Below are 19,204 nucleotides of genomic sequence, written 5' to 3' on the forward strand. Positions count from 1 at the left end.
AGTATTATCTGTTATTGCCACTATCAACCTCTAAGGGGAACCCCTGTACTCTGTGCACACTATCTTTCACTTTGAGATAGATTATACAGAGCCAGCTTCCTACACCAGGTAAGAGAAAAGATATGTCCTGGAAAGCCCAGCATGGCTGCATGGGCCTCCAACTCCACCTCAGCCCAAGCTGAAGTTTCCAAACCATTGCCCAATAGACACTCTACAGGTATGTCAGTGGATATCACAAACATTTTAGGACCAGTAACCCCCCCCCCAGTTGAGATTCAAAACAGCCATGGGGTGGCTAACAGTGCTATTATGGGCGTCAATAACTTGGTACTGATGACCAAGTAGGTGTTGCTTAGGGGCAGCCAGTTTCTCCATCACCATAGTGACACTGGCGCCTGTGTCCCTGTAGGCCTCAACCTGAACACCATTTATTAGGGGTAGTTGCTTGTACGTTTCAATATTAAGGGGACAAGCAACTAAGGTGGCAAGGTCAATGCCACCATCAGAGACTAAAACAGCCTCAGTGGTCTCCCTAACTAGACCAACCCAAACTACATTACCAAAAGTGAGCCCATCTACACCCTTTGTTTGGCTATTTGTAGTTTCTTTACTACCACCACTGCTATTACTAGGGGCACTAGTGGAAGCAGTGAGGGTTGTGCTGGTGGGAGGCTTGGTGTTTCTTTTGGGACAAGTGGGGTCACTTGTCCAATGGCCTTATTTTTACATAAATAACAACAATGCTTTTTCTGGTGATTAGAAGAGGATTTGGACCCACCAGCCCCAGAAGATGTTTGTGGGCCTCATGAAGACTCTCATTACTTTGTATCTTTGTCCCCACCTTTGTCATGTGACTTACCATACTTCTTCTTGCTGTCCTTGTCACCCCCTGTATGCACTTTTCTGCTCACCCTTGTTCTGACCCATTTGTCTGCCTTCTTTCCCAATTCTTGGGGAGAGGTCAGATCTGAGACCATAAGATATTGGTGCAACAAATCAGACACACAATTGTTAAGAATATGCTCTCTCAAAATCAGATTATGTAAGCTTTCATAATCAGACACCTTGCTGCCATGCAGCCAACCTTCTAAGGCCTTCACTGAACAGTCTACACAATCTATCCAATGCTGTGAAGACTCTTTTCTGGTTTCTCTGAACTTGATTCTATATTGTTCAGTGGTTAAGCCAAATCCATCCAAGAGTGCAGTTTTCATAACATTGTAGTTGTCTGAGTCATCTTCTCTAACAGTAAGGAGTCTATCTCTCCCCTGACCAGAGAAAGACAACCACAGGATAGCGGCCCACTGTACCTGAGGGACCCTCTGAACTTTACAGGCCCTCTCAAGAGCAGCAAACCACTTGTAAATGTCATCCCCCTCCTTGTAAGGGGGGACAATCTTGTGCAGGTTTCTAGAATCAAATGTGTTTTCTCTAACACTAGAACTTCTGAAACTACTGCTGCCACCATGGGGAACTAACCCCAGCCCCTGTATTTCCCTTTCCACAGTCAGGGATTCCCTGTCTAAGGCCAACTGTTGCTGCTGCAGCCTCAGTCTGGCCTCCTCCAATCTCATCTTTCTGAGTTCCCTATCTAGGGATTGATCATCAGGGTTGGATGTGTGGGACACTTCTGATACAGAAGTGACATGGGAATGAGCAGAGGTGGACCTTTCCCTAACATGAGTTACTCTAGTGACCTGGCCTCTAGGTGTGAAGGGTGCCCTACTTGTGTGTGATCCCCTCCCACTACCAGCTACACTAAGAGGTTTGTTAAAGGAAAGATCTGTGGAAGGACCCTCCCCTGGATCTTCAGGACCCTCTCCTGAATCTACCTGGGTGGAATCTCCCTCTACCTCCCCTTCTGATTGTACCTGACCAGTAGGATGCTCCTGGACAACTTGCACGAGGAGATTAAAGAGAAATTCCTTGTTAGGGTTCTTCCCAATCCCTGAGCTTCTTTCCAAGCAGAGACCCCTCAGACTTTTTTAATTCAGATGTTCATAACTTGTTTTAACAACCCTGGGGGTACCCTCTACAACAGACATAGTAAAAGAAAGGTTAAGGAAAAGAGTAAAAAGTTAGTAGACTATTTAACCTAACTTGTTAGAGGAAAAGAAAAAACTTTTGAAAATGTTTAGAAAGTTTGAAATAACTTTTTGAAAGTGAACGAATGACTGCTACGTACAATTGTATATAGCTCTAAGTATTGGAGTACACTTTTCTTGTGGAAAGCACTAGTAACAAAGTGGTAAAGCAATTGCAAGTACTTATCCCACCGCTGCACCACCAATGTAGGAAGCTGGCCTGGTTTGTAGTGGGTACATAAGGTACTTATACCTTATACCAGGTCCAGTTAGCCCTTATTAGTGAAATGTAGGCAGTGTTCTAGCAGCTTAGGCTGTGTAGCGGTAGCTGTAGCTAAGCAGCTTAGGCTGAACTAGGAGACACGCAAAGCTCCTGCAATATCACTATAGGTACACAGTACTTATAAACAATAAAAGACAATACTCTGTGTTACCAAAAATAAAGGTACTTTATTTTAGTGACACAAGGCCAAAAATATCTTAGAAACAATACTCCTTCAGGAGGTAAGTATTATACACAATATATGCACTAGTAACCAAAATCAGGTAAGTAAACATTCAGAAAATAGTGCAAACAGTGAAAAACACAATAGATTGCAATAGGCCTAGAGGCAACACAAACCATATACTAAAATAGTGGAATGCGAATAACAAATTCCCCCCCTAGGCAAGTATAATGTGTAGAGGGGCCCTGGGAGTGTAAGAAAACACCAAAGGTAACTAAAATACCCCATCCCAGAGCCCAGAAAAACAGGAGTATAGTGCATCAAATTTCCTCAGGACACACTACAAGTCGTGATAAAGGGTTTTGCAAGGACCAAGCAAGATTGCAAGAAACCAACAATGGATTTCTGGACCTGAAGACCTGTGAAGAGAGGAGATCAAGTCCAGAAGTCCCAGAAGAATCCAGAAGAACAGGACCCCCTGCCAACCTGGAAGAAGGTGCAAAAGTGGATTCTCCGGTTGGAAGAAAAGTGCAGAATTGCACCAAAGAAGATAGCTGGGGGTTCCTGCATGATGCAAGAGGTGTCCCACGTCAAGTCATTGGATGCAGGCCCTTTTCGGTGCTGGATTCCTCCAACAAGCCTTGGTTCAAGCAAGTTTGTGGTTTCCATCAACCCAGACTGAGGAGACAGAGAGGGCTCTCAGTACCTCAGAGAGCCCTCAGAAGACCAGGCAGCACCCACAGGAGTCCCAGGACAGGGAGACAAAAAAGATGCAAAATTTGGTTGTTGCAACACTACACTGGAAGGTCCAACACCGCTTGAGATGAACTCAGGGAGTTGAGCGTCGCAGGATCGAGTGCTGACGATCTGGGCTACACTGTTCCTGAAGGAATCTTGGAAGAAGTGCACAGAAGCCCAAGGAGCTGCAGAAGACGTGGTGCACAGGGGTACTGTTGCAGCACGGGAAGGCAAGCTCCTACCTCCACCAAATTTGGACAGCTGGACTTTTGGACAGTCTGGATCACTTCAGTCCACCACCTGTGTTCCAGGGATCACGCTCGTCGCCAAGAGAGGAGTCCCAGAGTAACGGTTGTCGTCTCAGAAGGGTGCCTGCTGAAGCAGAGAAGCGACTCCGTCACTCCATGGGACATTCCTTCGGTTCTTCTGGTGCAGGATGAAGACAGGCAGTCCTCAGAGCATGTTGCAAATGCTGGCTGGAGCTGAAGTTGCAGGTCACACTAGCCTTCCTGAATACTTTGTTGCAGTTACAGCAGTTCCTGGAACAGTCTGCGGTTGATCCGATGGTCAGCAGCGAAAGCAGGGGATGCAAAGGAGTCCTGGAGGAGTCTTGAAAACCAAATCTGAGGAAACACCCAAAGGAGAGACCCTAAATAGTCCTGAGAGGGGTATTGGCTACCTACCCAGGTATGAAACTATCAGGAGAGGTCTCTGACGACACCTGCTGGCACTGGCAACTCAGAGGTCTCCAGAGGGTTCCCACGCCGTGGAATCTAAGATGGCTAATGCCAGGGACACTCTGGAGGAACTCTGGCCACCACCCCTGGGGTGGTGATGGACAGGGGAGTGGTCACTCCCCTTTCCTTTGTTCAGTTTCACGCCAGAGCAGGGACTGGGGGTCCCTGAACCGGTGTAGGCTTGATTATGCAAGGAGGACACAGTTTGTGGAAAAGTACCATCTTTCATGGTATGTTACCCCCATTTTCTACCTGTTTGTCAGTGTGTTTTGCCTGTCTCACTGGGATCCTGCTAGCCAGGACCCCAGTGCTCATAGTTTGTGGACTATGTGTGAGTTGTCAGTATGCTTAACTGTGTCACTGAAGTTCTGCTAACCAGAACTCCAGTGCTTATGCTCTCTCTACATACCAAATTTGTCATTATAGTCTAGTGACTCAATGTTCTAATTCTAATTGGCACACTGGACCCCCTTATAAGTTCCTAGTATATGGTACCTAGGCACCCAGGGTGTTGGGGTTCCAGGAGATCCTTATGGGCTGCAGCATTTCTTTTGCCACCAATAAGGAGCTCATACAAACACTTCTTCAGGACTGCCATTGCACTATTCCACAAGCCAGTTTTCACTGCACCAGATAACTTATACGTCACCTATATGTCTAACCTTCAGTTCCTAAAGGCTAGGTGCAAAGTTACTGTGTGTGAGGGCATCCCTGCACTGGCAGAGGTGCCCCCACGTTGTCCAGGACCACTTACCCAGACTTTGATAGTGCGGGGACACCATTTTAAGTGTTCACTACATATAGGTCAATACATATATGTAGCTTCACAATGGTAACCCCGAATATGGCCATGTGAGGTGTCTAGGATTGCGAAATTGTACCCCCAATCTGATTCTGGTATTGGGGGGCTATTCCATGCACCCTTGGGGCTCCACTATGGACCCCCAGTACTACCAAACCAGCTCTCTGAGGTTTCCTCTGCAGCCCCAGCTGGTGCCACCTCACAGACAGGCTTCTGCCCTCCTGGGGCTTGGGCAGCCCAATCCCAGGAAGGCAGAACAAAGCATTTCCTTTGGGACAGGGGTGTTACACCATCTCCCTTTGGAAATAGGTGTTACAGGCATGTGAGGGGTATCCTCCCAGAGCCTCTAGAAGTGCTTTGAAGGGCACAGATGGTGCCCTCCTTGCATAATTCAGTCTACTCCTGTTCAGGAACCCCCAGTCCCTGCTCTGGCGTGAAACTGGACAAAGGAAGGGGGGTGACCACTCCCCTGTCCATCACTACCCCAGGGTTGGTGCCCCAGAGTGTCCCTGGTGTTAGCCATCTTGGATTCCAAGGTGTTGGGATACTCTGGGAGCATCTGAGTGGCCAGTGCCAGCAGGTGATGTCAGAGACCCCCCCGATAGGTCCATACCTGGTTAGGCAGCCAATCCCCCTCTCAGGGATATTTAGGGTCTCTCCTCTGGGTGTTTCCTCAGATTCGGATTGCAAGCCTCCAGCAGGACTCCTCTGCATCCTCTGCTTCAGATTCTACCCTCGGATCAACTGCAGAACTGCTCCAGGAACTCTACAACTTGCAACAAAGTATCTAAGACGACTACTGCAACTCTGTAACTTCAGCTCCTGACAACAACTGCAACAGTTTACAGGTTTTGCATTCTCAGAAGGCGCCCTTTCTTTACCCTGTACTGGAAGAATTGAATGAATCTCCTGTGGAGTGACAGAGTCATTTCCCTGCTTCAGCAGGCACCCTTCTGCAGCAACAACCGGTACTCGGGGTCCCCTCTCATCTCGACGAACGTGATCCCTGGAACACTGGTGGTAGACTGAAGTGACACTGACTGTCCAAAGGTCCAGCTGTCCAAAATTGGTGGAGTTGAGATCTTGCCTCCCGGAGCCAGACAGTACCCCTGTGCACTGTGTGTTTTGCAGCTCCTTGGGCTTCTGTACACTTCTTCCAGAAATCCTTCGTGCACAGCATAGCCCAGTTCCTCAGCACTCTATCCTGTGACGCTCAGCTCCCTGAGTTGTTCTCCGGTGGCATGAGATCCCTTTGTGTAGTGCTGCAATGACCTCCATTTGCAACTCCTTTGTCCCAGGGCTCTTGAACTCCTGCAGGTGCTGCCTGGTCTTCTGAGGGCTCTCTGAAGTGCTGAGAGCCCCCTCTTTCTCCTCATCCTGAGCTGAGACCCCTAGGTCCCTCCTGGGCCCAGTCAGTGTCTTTTCCTGCCAAACTCATTTCATGCATGATCCAAGGCTTGTAGGCAGAATCCAATTGCAAAAAACAGCCTGCCTTTTTCTACTCAATGTGGGACATCTGCACCAAGAAGGAACCCCCAGCTGTCTTCTTTGGTGCATTTCTGACTTTTTCTTCCAACCGGAGGTTTCACTTTTGCACCTTCATCCGGGTTAGCAAGGGCTCCTGTTCTTCCTGGACTCTTCATCGACTCTTGGACTTCTCTCTCTGCACAGCTTTTCAGGTCCAGGAATCCATTATTGGTGTCTTGAAGTCTTGCTTGGTTTTTTCATTAGTCTTTATCACAGCTACTGGTGTGTCCTGAGGAAAGTTGCTGTACTTTACTCCTACTTTCCTTGGCTCTGGGGTGGGGTATTTTACTTACCCTTGGTGTCTTCTTACCGACATTCGCATTCCACTATTTTAGTATATGGCTTGTGTCCCCGCTACTCCCATTACAACCTACGGTGTTTTTCACTGTTTGCACTTTTTATGACTGTTTACTTACCTGATTTTGGTTACTAGTGTATATTTTGTGTATAATATTTACCTCCTAACGGAGTATAACCCCTAAGATATTTTTGACATTGTGTCACTAAAATAAAGTACCTTTATTTTTGTAACACTGAGTAATTTCTTTCTTGTGTGTGAGCACTGTGTGACTACAGTGGTATTGCATGAGCGTTGCATCTCTCCTAGTTAGGCCTTGGCTGCTCATCCGGGCTTCTAGACACTGACTACATTTCACTAATAAGGGATAACTGGACCTGGTATAAGGTGTAAATACCTTTGGTACCCACTACTAACCAGGCCAGCCTCCTACAGAGGCCTTGGCTGTTGAAAGGGAAAGGCAAGTGTTGTGGTTAGTACCTCATGGTGGCAGCATTAACAGTTTCAGGAGTTATGAAGTCAGGGAGGACACCATTGATTCCAGAAACTCGCACAAGATTGTTCCCCCATACAAGGTGGGGTATGACATGTACAAGTGGTTTGCTGCCCTTGGGACGGCCTGCAAAGTTCAGAGGGTCCCTCAATGGCAGAGGGCTGCTGTTCTGTGGTTGTCCTTTTCTGACAAGGGGAGTGATAGACTTCTCACTGTCAGAGAAAACAACTGAGACAACTAAAGTGTTCTTAAGACTGCACTCTTAGACAGGTTTGGTCTCACAGCTGACCAATACAGGATAAAGTTCAGGGAGACCAGAAAAGAGGCCTCACATGATTTGGTTGACTGTGTGGACTGTTCTGTTAAAGCTTTAGAGGGCTGGTTACATGGCAGCAAGGTGTCTGATTATGAGGGCTTCTATATTCTTCGTTTGAGAGAGCATATTTTGAATAGCTGTATGTCTGACTTGTTGCACCAGTACTTGGTAGACTCAGATCTGACCTATCCCCAAGAATTGGGAAAGAAGGCAGACAAATCGGTCAGAACAAGAGTGAGCAGAAAAGCTCATGCAGAGGGTGACAAGGACAAGAAGAAGGATGGTAAGTCTCATGACAACAATGGGGACAAAGATAAAAACAAAGAGTCTTCATCATGGCCACAAAATTCTTCTGGGGGTGGGTCTAAGTCCTCTTCAGACCATCAGAATAAAAAGACTTGGTGCTATATCTTTAGGAATAAAGTCCATTGGGCAGGAGATGGTGCTTGCCCTAAGAAAAGCGCCAAGCCTCCCACCACCACAACCCGTCTGCTTCAGCTAGTGCCCCTAGCAATATCAGTGGTGGTTGGAAAAATAACACTGCTAATAGTCAATCCACGGGTGTAGCAGGGCTTACTCTGGAAAGTGTAGTGGGATTTGGTTTAGTTAGGGAAACCGCTGAGGCTGTTTTAGTCTCTGATGGTGGCATTGACCTTGTTGGACTTTTTCCCTTTTGCAGGGTCATCTCCACTCTTTTTGCCTCCTTCCTTCTATTTATTCTGACCTGTTGTTGTTGGCGTTAGGACTGTGGGCACTTTACTACTGCCAACCAGTGCTTAAGTGCATATTCTCTCTTTGTAAATTGTATTGTTGATTGGCTTTCCATGATTGGCGTATTTGATTTACTAGTAAGTCCCTAGTACAGTGCACTAGAGGTGCCTAGGGCCTGTAAATCAAATGCTACTAGTGGGCCTGCAGCACTGGTTGTGCCACCCACATTAGTAGCCCTGTAAACATGGCTCAGACCTGCCACTCCAGTGTCTGTGTGTGCAGTTTTAAACTGCAAATTCGTCTTCACAAGTTAACCCACTTACCAGGCCTAAACCTCCCCTTTTCTTACATGTAAGACACCCCTAAGGTAGGCCCTAGGTAGCCCCATGGGCAGGGTGCAGTGTATGATTAAGGTCGGACATAAACTAATGTGTTTTATATGTTCTAACAGTGAAATACTGCTAAATTCGGTTTTCACTGTTGCAACGCCTATCTCTCTCATAGGTTAACATGGGGCTGCCTTTAAATCTGATTAAATCGTAGATTCCCTTTGGGAGTAGATAGACATGTGAAGTTTTGGGTCTCTGAACTCACAATTTAAAAATACATCTTTTAGTGAAGTTGGTTTTTAGATTGTGTGTTTGAAAATGCCAGTTTTAGAAAGTAGGCATTTTCTTGCATAAAACATTCTGTGACTGCCTGTTTGTGGATTCCCTGTCTGGGTCAGGTTGACAGTTGAGCTGTTTGCACCTCCCTCTAAACAGTGACACAAAGGGAGCTGGGGTGTAGCCTGCATATCCTGATGGACCATCTGGGCTGAGGGGAGGGGGGGAGTGGTCACTTACACCTGAAAGGGCTGTGCCTGCCCTCACACAATGCAGTCTCCAACCCCGTGGTGTGTGTCTGGTGTCTGACCTGGTCAAGGCAGGATCTTGAAAACAACAGAGACTTCTCTTTGAAGTAGGCCTACTTCAAAGGCAGAAAGGGGTATATGAAGAGCACCCAAAACCCCTGAAAATCAGATTACTTCTGGAACCAAGAGGAACCTCTGGAAAGGAGAAGAGCTGGAGAAGCTGGAGGAGTACTGCCTCTTTACCTGTGACTGTGGTTTGCTTGGTTGGCCTGCAGTAGCTGTTTCTTCCTGAGAGAGGACAAAGACTGACTTTTGTGTGACTTCCCACTGGTGAAGAATCTCCAAGGGCTTGAAACTGAGCTTGCTTCCTGTTGTTAAAGTCTCAGGGACAGCAAAGACTTCTCTCTGCCAGCACTTGGGCTTTCTGCTGAGAGTCCTGCCTGCCAAGTAGTGCCCTAACCTGTCTCTGGGCCCTTGAAAAATGCAGCTTGTGAACAAAGGACAGAAACCCATGCAAAGACCGCCTTGCGGGGAAACCTTTGATGCTCCATCTGCATTGCGGATGGGAGATCGACCCAATGTGGCTGGAGAAACGACACACAACACCCGCAGCGGCTGCTGTTAATGACGCAAGCCCCCATGGAACGCTGTCTCTTGACACTGTGCGACTGGATTTTGACGCAACATCGCTGGGCGTGGAAAATCAACGCAAAGCCCAAGGTGCCCGTCCAGATCGGCGCTTCGCTCTCTTGCAGGATAGAAGAACCGACGCAAGTCGGCCCGACTGGGGAGGAATGACGCAAGCTCTTGCTTGCGAGTGGGAAATCGACGCATCGTTGACCTTTTTCAACTCACACTCGCCTGTGTGGCTTTATTTTGATGATACCCAGGTACTTTTGTATGCTAACAATGTTCTCACTGTTTTCTAAAGGATTTAAGCCTCTTTTGCTTTTCAAATTCATAACTTGACTTGTGTATGTTGGTTTTTTGTTCTTTTGGTCTTGTTTTGTTCAGATAAATATTATCTATTTTTCTAAACCTGTGCTGTGTCATTTTGTAGTGTTTTCACTGAGTTACTGTGTGTGTTGGTACAAATACTTCACATCTTGCTTCTGAAGTTAAGCCTGCCTGCTCGTGCCAAGCTACCAAAGGGGTGAGCGGGGTTAACTGAGGGTGATTCTCCTTTACTCTGACTAGAGTGAGGTCCTTGCTTGGACAGGGGGTAACCTGACTTCCAACCAAAAACCCCATTTCTAACATTGGTGATCAGCGGTTGGGATTGGACTTGTATTTGTACTTGACATACAGTGATTAAGTGTACACTACTGTTTCAGTGCGGACCATTACGTGATCACATACTACTTGTCTTTGTGATTTTGCTTTTTCTCTTTTTGGACTTTTTCTTGCTTCCATATTTTTGGTGACCTTCTTTGTTGATGTTTGAACTTCTCATCGGGAACTCTCTTTTTTGTTTGGGACTTTGCATCTGTGAGTGAACCTTACCAACATGCCTCAATCTGGGGATGCACCAGCCGTGTCTACAAAAGCTGTTTTTGAGTTGGAGAAACTGGACAGTTACACAGTTGCTCAACTGAAACAGTTTTGTAAGGATCTTGCCCACCCCATCAGGAGCTCCACCACGAAGAAGTTGCCAAAGGCACTGAGGGCCTAGGTGGCAGCCAAGGAGGCTGGGGGGCTCACAGAGGAGGAGGATGAGGGTGAGGAGGTACAGAGAGCTCATAATGGTGTACTGGATGTACCTGTTATGCCTGGGGAAGGGTCTCCAGGATAGGTATCAGTGTCATCAAGTGGTCTCACTCGTGAAGAGGTGCAGGACAGACAGGAGGAGAGAGCTTACCAGTTGGAGTTGGAGAAGCTAAGGATGGCCTTAGAAGAAAAAAGGATAATCTTGGCTTGTGAGCTAAGATTGAGGAAGCTGGAAGTCATGAGGGCTGAGTCCAGCTTAGATGGTGGCAGCAACAATTTTATGTTTGGTACTGATGAAGAAGTGCACATGCCCAGAGACTTGGTGCCCTACTTGAAGGAGGGGGTTAGTATACACCAGGAGGTTCAGGGGTATGAGGTCCCTGAGGTGGTTTTGGGGAACTGGTATGGGAGTCATATTCCTAGTGATGGGAGGGACACTCTATTGGGTCTAGGTGAGAGTGACAGGGAGGGGGTTCCCCCCAGGTAGCAGTCCTGGTTTTGGGGTGTGGAGACATCCCAGAAGAGTGTGGGTTGTGTATTAGGGACATTCAGGTGCTGTCTCACCAGTCTCATGAGGTCAGTCTCATGAGGGTGATGTGGGGTGCTTTTTTAAGGCTGAGTCACTGGATGGTTGGGTGAAGGGTAGTTTGGTTAATTCATGTGAGGGGCTGAGTGATGTAACTGCTGGAGGGCATATGTCCACTCCCTGTTTTCCAGAGCTACCCCAACACCAGGTGGAGTGTGAGTTCTCTGACCCCAGGGAACTTACACTAGAGGCAGACCTCTGGGTGAGTACCAGAGAGTCTGAAGAGGCATTTGGGGGTGCTCCTGAGGGGAGCGGCTTAGGTATTTCCCAACCAGGTGAGGTGGGAAAGGATTACAGTGTCCTAGGTAGGTCCCAGTGTAGTGGGATAGGTGAGGGATCCCATGTCCAGTCGCAGAGGACAGGGAATGGGGTTAGCTGAGGCCCAGGGTGTCCGAGATCCAGTCCCAGGTCCTGGAGGGTTCCATGAGGGAACTCCAGGCAGGGAGCCTAGCCTGTACCATACGGCCATCTGCTGAGGGAGACCCCACAGTGTCAGGAGAACTTGGGCGGGCGGCTGTAGCCAGCGTCCCACCAGTTCTGGTGTCTGGCGGTACCACTCCTGAAGGGGTGCAGAGGTCCAGACAGAGGGCTGAGAGGGGTTTGAGGGCCCCAGTGGAGAACCTGGAGGGTCAGGGGTTAGCTCTGAGGTCAGATCACCCCAGGAATTACCTTGGGGATCCCATTTCTGGGTTGGGGGAATACAGACTCTGCCAGACGGGCAGAGGTCAGGAGACCTGTGCCAGCCAAGCTCCTGTGTGGCCCCTGGGGAAGGTGTTTCCCTTTTGGGGGGTAAGTGTGCCCCCCAGGAAGTCCTGGTGAGCCAGGCACTGGTTCAACCTCAGGGTGGTGACTCTGGGTTGGATGATCAGGTTCAGGGGGTAAACTCTGTTCTGATGGGGAGTAGGTGTGCTCCCAAGGAAGTCCTGGTGCGCCAGGCAGTGGTTCATCCGCAGGGTGGTGACCCTGGGTTGGATGGTCAGGTTCAGGGGGAAAGCTCTGACCTGGCGGGGGTAGGTGTGCTCCCCAGGAAGTCCTGGGTTGCCAGGCAGTGGTCCAGTCTGAGGGTACAGACCCTAGACTGGAGGATCAAGTGCAGGGGGTCAGCCCTGACCTGGGGGGGGGGGCCGTGTGCCCACTCACCCCCCCCGGTGTGAATTCTAGAGGTACTCTCCATGGTGGGGGGTGCAGAACCCTGGACGTAGGGGCAGGGGAGGGAGAGACTCAGCCCTGACTCCAGTTCAATCTAAGGGTACAGACCTTAGATTGAAAGGCCAGGTTCAGGGTGTTCCCCCTGACCTGGAGGGAGGGGTCACTGCTAACTGTGCCCCTACCATGTTGTATTCTTGGGGGGCACTCCTAGTTGGGGGGTGCAGGACCCCAGAAGGAAGGGCAGGGGGAGGGAAGCCTCGCCACTGGCCCTGGTCCAACCTGAAGGTACAGACCCCAGGTTGGGAGACCAGTTGAGGGTTAACATCCCTGCACTGGTGGGAGAATTGTGCAGGACTGCTTCTGCAAGCAGCCTGACAATTCTGGACTCTGGGTGTGCCGCTCCTAGGGGGCCCTGAGGGGAGGGGCTTAAGTATTTCCCACTCCAGGAGAGTGGTCATCCCTCTGCAATATAGAGAGTTTTTGTTGACATTAGCACATGATATTCGCCTTGCTGGACATCTGGGGCAAAGTAAGACCTGGGACAGACTGGTCCCTCACTTTCACTGGCCTCAAATGCCTGAAGACACAAAGGAGTTTTGTTGCTCCTGTGTCACTTGCCAAGCCAGTGGCAAGACTGGTGGCACCCCATAGGCCCCCTTGATCACTCTGCCAGTGGTTGGGGTGCTCTTTAAAAGGGTAGGGGTTGGCATTGTTGGCCCCCTTGACCCTCCCACAGCTTCTGGTAATAGATTAATTCTGGTGGTGGACCATGCTACTAGATATCCAGAAGCTATATCTCTGCAGTGGTCAAAGCCCTCCTTGGAATCTTTTCCAGGGTGGGTTTCCCAAAAGAGGTGGTATCAGACAGAGGTAGTAACTTCATGTCTGCATACCTAAAAGCGATGTGGAAAGAATGTGGGGTAACCTACAAGTTCACCACACCTTACCATCCCCCGACAAATGGGCTGGTTTAGCTTTTTAACAAAACACTCAAAGGCATAATTATAAAACTCTCTGGAAAGCTCAGGTGGAATTGGGATTTCCTGTTACCATGCCTCCTTTTTTGCCTACAGGGAATTACCCCAGAAAGGAGTGGGCTATAGCCCCTTTGAACTCCTCTTCGGTCACCCTGTCAGGGGTCTATTAGCTCTTGTGAAAGAGGGGTGGAGCAACCCTTGAAGCCCCCTAAACAATTATGTATTATGTGCTTGGCCTAAGATCAAGAATGGCTGAGTACATGAAAAAGGTCACTAAAAACCTTCAGGCAAGCCAAGAATTGCAAAAGCAATGGCATGATCAGAAGGCTGTCCTGACAGTGTACCAACCAGGACAGAAGGTGTGGGTCCTGGAGCCTGTGGCACCCAGAGCACTCCACGATAAATGGAATGGACCACACATCATAGTGGAGAAGAAGGGTTAGGTCACTTATTTAGTTGACCTAGGCACTTTTAGAAGTCCTCTTAGAATACTTCATGTGAACCACCTGAAGCAATACTATAACATGGCTGACTTAACCATGCTCATGGTCACTGATGAGGTACAGGAAGAAAAGAGTGACCCTCTCCCTGATCTCTTCTCCAGCTCTGCAGCTGATGGCTCAGTGGATGGAGTTCTCCTAGCAGACTGCTTACTGAGGCTCAGAAGGAGGACTGATGGAATCTCTTAGGTAAATTTTCTGAACTCTTTTCTCTGACACCTGGTCAGACTACATGGTTTGAGCACACCATTGATACAGAAGACAGTTTACCTGTCAAGAGCAAGATTTGTAGGCAGCCTGACCCTGTCAGAGATCGCATTATATATTCAGAAAATGCTTGATTTAAGAGTGATTGAGCACTCTGATAGCCCCTGGGCTAGCCCAGTGGTGCTTCTACCCAAACCTCACTCTCAGAAAGAAAAAAGAGAGATGAGGTTCTGTGTTGATTACAGAGGGCTCAACACAGTCACAAAGACTGATGTTCACCCTATACCCAGGGCAAATAAACTGATAAATACACTGGCATCTGCCAAGAATCCGAGCACTTTTGATTTGACTGCATGTTATTGGCAGATCCAACTATCAGAAGATGCTAAACCAAAGACAGTTTTCTCAACCATTGGAGGGCTTAATCAGTTTACTGTTATGCCCTTTGGTTTGAAGAATGCACCTGCCACTTTTCAGAGGTTGGTGAACACAATCCTCCAAGGTCTGGAAGCTTTCAGTGGAGCATATCTTGATGATATTGCTGCTTTTAGCTCCACCTGGGATGATCACCTGGTCCACCTTTGGAAAGTTTTGGAGGCTCTGCAGAAGGCAGGCCTCATTATCAAGGCCTCAGAGTGCCAGATAGGGCAGGGGAAGGTGGTGTATCTGTGACACCTAGTAGGTGGAGGCCAGATTGAACCACTACAGGGGAAGAGCCAGACTATTTTAGACTAGGCTCCCCCTACAACACAGACCCTGGTCTGAGCCTTTCTTGGTCTCACTGGATATTACAGGAGGTTCATTGGGAACTATGGCTCTATTGTTGCCCCTCTTAATGACCTCATCTTAAAGAAGATGCCTAAGAAGGTATTATGGACAGCTAGCTGTCAGAACGCTTTTGAGGAGCTAAAGCAAGCCATGTGCACTCCACCTGTCTTAAAAAGCCCAAACTACTCCAAGAAGTTAATAGTTCAGACTGATCCTTCAGAGGTAGTGGTTGGAGCAGTTTTATCACAGCTTAATACAGTGGATCTGGATCAACCAGTAGCTTTCATCAGCAGAAGGTTGACCCCTAGAGAAAAGCATTGGTCAGCCATAGAGAGGGATGCCTTTGCTCTGGTCTGGGCCTTGAAGAAGTTGAGAACATACCTCTTTAGGACTCACTACATTGTGCATACAGACCGCAAACCTCTCATATCTAAAGCAAATGAAAGGAGAAAACCCTAAATTGTTGAGGTGGTCCATTTCCCTAAGGGGGATGGACTTTACAGTGGAACATAGACCTGGGAATAACCACTCCAATGCAGATGGACTCTCCAGATATTTCCACTTAGATAATAAAGTCTCATCTGGGCAAGGTTAGCCTTGTCCCTCATTTGGGATGTTGTGTAGGAAAGTCCCCTCTTTTTGCCATTAATACCCCCATTTTCTGCCTCATGTCAGTGTGTTTGACTGTGTTCAATGGGATCCTGCTAACCAGGACCCCAGTGATTATGCTCTCTCTCCTCTAACTTTTGTCACTTCATAATTGGCAGTATTTCACCCAAAATTGGCATACTGGCGCCCCCTTATAAGTCCCTAGTATATGGTACCCAGGGCGTTGAGGTTCCAGGGGATCGCTATGGGCTTCAGCATTTCTTTTGCCACCCATATGGAGCCCATGCAATGGGACTGCCATTTACACTGCACCAGGTCACTTATAAGTCACCCCTATTGCAGGCCCTCCAGCCTGGAGGGCAGGGTGCAGAATACCTGTGTGTGAGGGAACCCCTGCACTAGCAGAGTGCCCCCATGACCTCCAGGACCATTTCCCCAGACTTTGTGAGTGCAGATATGCCATTTTACGCGTGTACTTGACATAGGTCACTACTTATGTCCAGCTAAGTAATGGTAACTCCGAACAGAGGCATGTTTGGTATCAAACATGTTGGAATCATACCCCAGTGCTTTTGCAAGCATTGGTTGTATGATTCCATGCACTCAGGGGGCTCCTTAGAGGACCCCCAGTATTGCCATTCCAGCCTTCTGAGGTTGTCCAGGCAGTCCCAGTTGCTGCCACCTCTCAGATAGGTTTTTGCCCTCCTGATGCTTGAGCAGCTCAAGCCCAGGAAGGCAGAACAAAGGATTTCCTTCAGGAGAGGTGTGTTACACCCTCTCCTTTTGTAAATAGGTGTTACAGGGTTGGGATGGTAGCCTTCCCAAGCCACTGGAAATGCTTTGAAGGGCACATTTGGTGCCTTCCTTGCATAATCCAGTCTACAACAGTTAAGGGACCCCCCCAGTCCATGCTCTGGCACAAAACTGGAAAAAGGAAAGGGGTGTGACCACTTCCCTGTCCATCTCCATCCCAGGGGCAGTGCTCAGAGCTCCTCCAGAGCATCCCTGAGTTTTGACATCTTGGATTCCAAGTTGGCAGGGAACTCTGGGAGCATCTGAGTGGCCAGTGCCAGCAGGTGACGTCAGAGCCATCCCCTGATAGGTGTTTACATGTTTAGCTGAACAATCCCCCTTTCAGGGCTATTTAGGGTCTCTCTCTTGGGGGGGTTCTGCAGGTTCGGATTGCAAGACTCCAGCAGGAATGCTCTGCATCCTTTACTTCACCTTCTCACTGACGAAACTGCACCTGTACCCTTCAGGAAATCTACAAACTTCAACAAAAAAGTAAAGACGACTTCGGCAACATTGTATCTTCAGCTCTTGCCAGCAACTGCAACTGTTTCCTGGTCATGCATCCACAGAGGACAGCCTGTCTTCAACCTGCACCAGAAGAATGAGGGAATCTCCCTTGGAGTGAAGGAGTCACTCCCCTGCTTCAGCAGGCACCCCTCTGCAACAACGACCAGGTGCATGGGTCCTGATGAGTTGCGTGGATCGTGCATCACAGGTGGTGGATTGAAGTGGTCCTGACGGTCTTGACGTCCTACTGTCCAACTTTGGTGAAGGTAAGCGATTGCATCCCCACGCAACACAGTACCCCCATGCACCGCGTGTTTTGCAGTTGCCAAGCCTTCTTGGTATCCTTTCACGAAGTTCTTCAGGCACCGTGCAGCTCCAGCCCCCAGTACTCTATCCTGTGGCGCACATCTTCCTGAGTGGTTCTTTGGCAGCGTGGGATCCTTTGTTGTAGTGCTGCGTGGACCTCCTTTTGCACCTTCTTTGCCCCTGTGCTGTGGGACTCCTGTTCACACTGCCTGGTCTTCTAAGGGCCCTCCGAGTTGCAGAGAGCCCCCTCTGACTACACCTCCTGGGTAGAGTCCACATGGTCCCTCCTGGTCCCAGGCAGACCCATTTTTTGCTAACCGCGAGTTTTGCGTGTGCCAAGGCTTGTTGACGGAATCCAGCGACGCAAACCAGACTTCAATCATCTATCCAGCGTGGGACATCATCTGCACCAATCAGGTACCTGCATCCGTCTTCTTGGGTGTAGTACTGACTGTTGTTCCTCATTGGTGGTTCTTCTTTTGCACCTTCATCCATGTTAACAGGCGCTCCTGTTCTCCATGGACTCTTCTGTGCTTCTTGGACTTGGTCCCCTTCTTCCACAGGTCTTCAGGTCTAGGAATCACTGTTGGCATCTTGCAGTCTCTTCTGGTTCTTGCATAATCTTCTTTCTTGTGTTCTTGTGTGTTCTTGGAAGGTTACTGTGATTTACTACTGCTTTCCTGGGCTCTGGGTTGGGTTCTATTACTTACCTTTGGTGTTTTCTAATACTCCCAGTGCCCCTCTACACACTACACTTGCCAAGGTGGGAGAAATTCACATTCCACTTTCTTAGTATATGGTTTATGTTCCCACTAGGCCCATTTCTAACTATTGCGATTTTCACTATTTGCACTGTTTTCTAACTGTTTTTACAGCTATTTTGGCATACTACTGTATATGGTTTGTGTTTTACTTACCTCCTAAGGAAGTATAGTCTCTATGGTATTTTCGGCATTTGTGTCAACAAAATAAAGTACCTTTATTTTTGTAACACTGAGTATATTCTTTCATGTGTGTGTACTGTGTGACTACAGTGGTATTGCATGTGCTTTGCATGTCTTCTAGATAAGCTTCTAGACACTGCCTACATTTCACTAATAAGGGATAACTGGACCTGGTATAAGGTGTGAGTACCTTAGGTACCCACTACAAACCAGGCCAGCATCCTACATCTGGACTTTGTTTTGCTGGTTTTTGGTGCTCCAGGTACCTTACCACTGCTGACCAGTGCTAAAGTACAAGTGCTTCATGTGTAATTTATGTTTATAATTGGTTATCCCTGATTGGCATATTTGATTTACTAATACGTCCTAGTAAATTGCCTTTGGAGGTGCAAAGGGGCTGTAAATCAAATGCTACTAGTGGGCCTGCAGCACTGATTGTGCCACCCACATGAGTAGCCCTGTAAACACATCTCAGACCTGCCACTATAGTGTCTATGTGTGCAGTTCTGCACTGCCAATTCGACCTGGCAAGTGTACCCACTTGCCAGGCTCAAACATTCCCTTTTATTACATGTAAGGCACCCCTATGGTAGGCCCTAGGTAGCCCCATGGCCAGGGTGCAGTGTATTTAAAAGGTAGGATATCTACTTGTATGGTTTACCTGTCCTGATAGTGAAATACTGCCAAATTCGTTTTTCACTGTTGCAAGGCCTATCTCTCTCATAGGTTAACATGGGGCTGTCTTTAAATATCTTTTAAGTACAGTTTCCCATTGGGAGTAGAAAGAGATGTGGAGTTTGGGGTCTCTGTACTCACAAGTTAAACATGCATCTTTTGGTAAAGTTGTTTTTTAGATTGTCAGTTTGAAACTGCCACCTTTTAGAAAGTGGCCATTTTTTATGCTTAACCATTCTGTGCCTCTGGCTGCCTGTGGAATCCACGTCTGGGTCAGACTGACAGTTGGGCTGTTTGTGAATTCCCTCTAGACAGTGACACAAAGGGAGCTAAGGAGAAGCTTGCATATCCTGATGAGTCTACTGGGCTAGAGTTGGGAGGGAGGAGCTGGCACCTGCAACTCAAAGGGCTGTGCCTGTTGTCACACAATGCATTATCCCAACCCCTGATGTGTGTCTGGGGCCAGGCCTTG

The 19,204-nt window shown here is 48.3% G+C and overlaps 1 protein-coding gene across 5 annotated transcripts in view; it reads left to right on the plus strand.

Moving 5' to 3' along the window:
* LOC138296696 (adhesion G protein-coupled receptor F5-like) overlaps nucleotides 1-19,204 on the plus strand; it is a 1,100,568-nt gene that overhangs the window by 1,042,595 nt on the left and 38,769 nt on the right. The window lies entirely within an intron of this gene.

This window comes from Pleurodeles waltl, chromosome 5 (assembly GCF_031143425.1).
Source record: "Pleurodeles waltl isolate 20211129_DDA chromosome 5, aPleWal1.hap1.20221129, whole genome shotgun sequence".
Classification (NCBI taxonomy): domain Eukaryota; kingdom Metazoa; phylum Chordata; class Amphibia; order Caudata; family Salamandridae; genus Pleurodeles; species Pleurodeles waltl.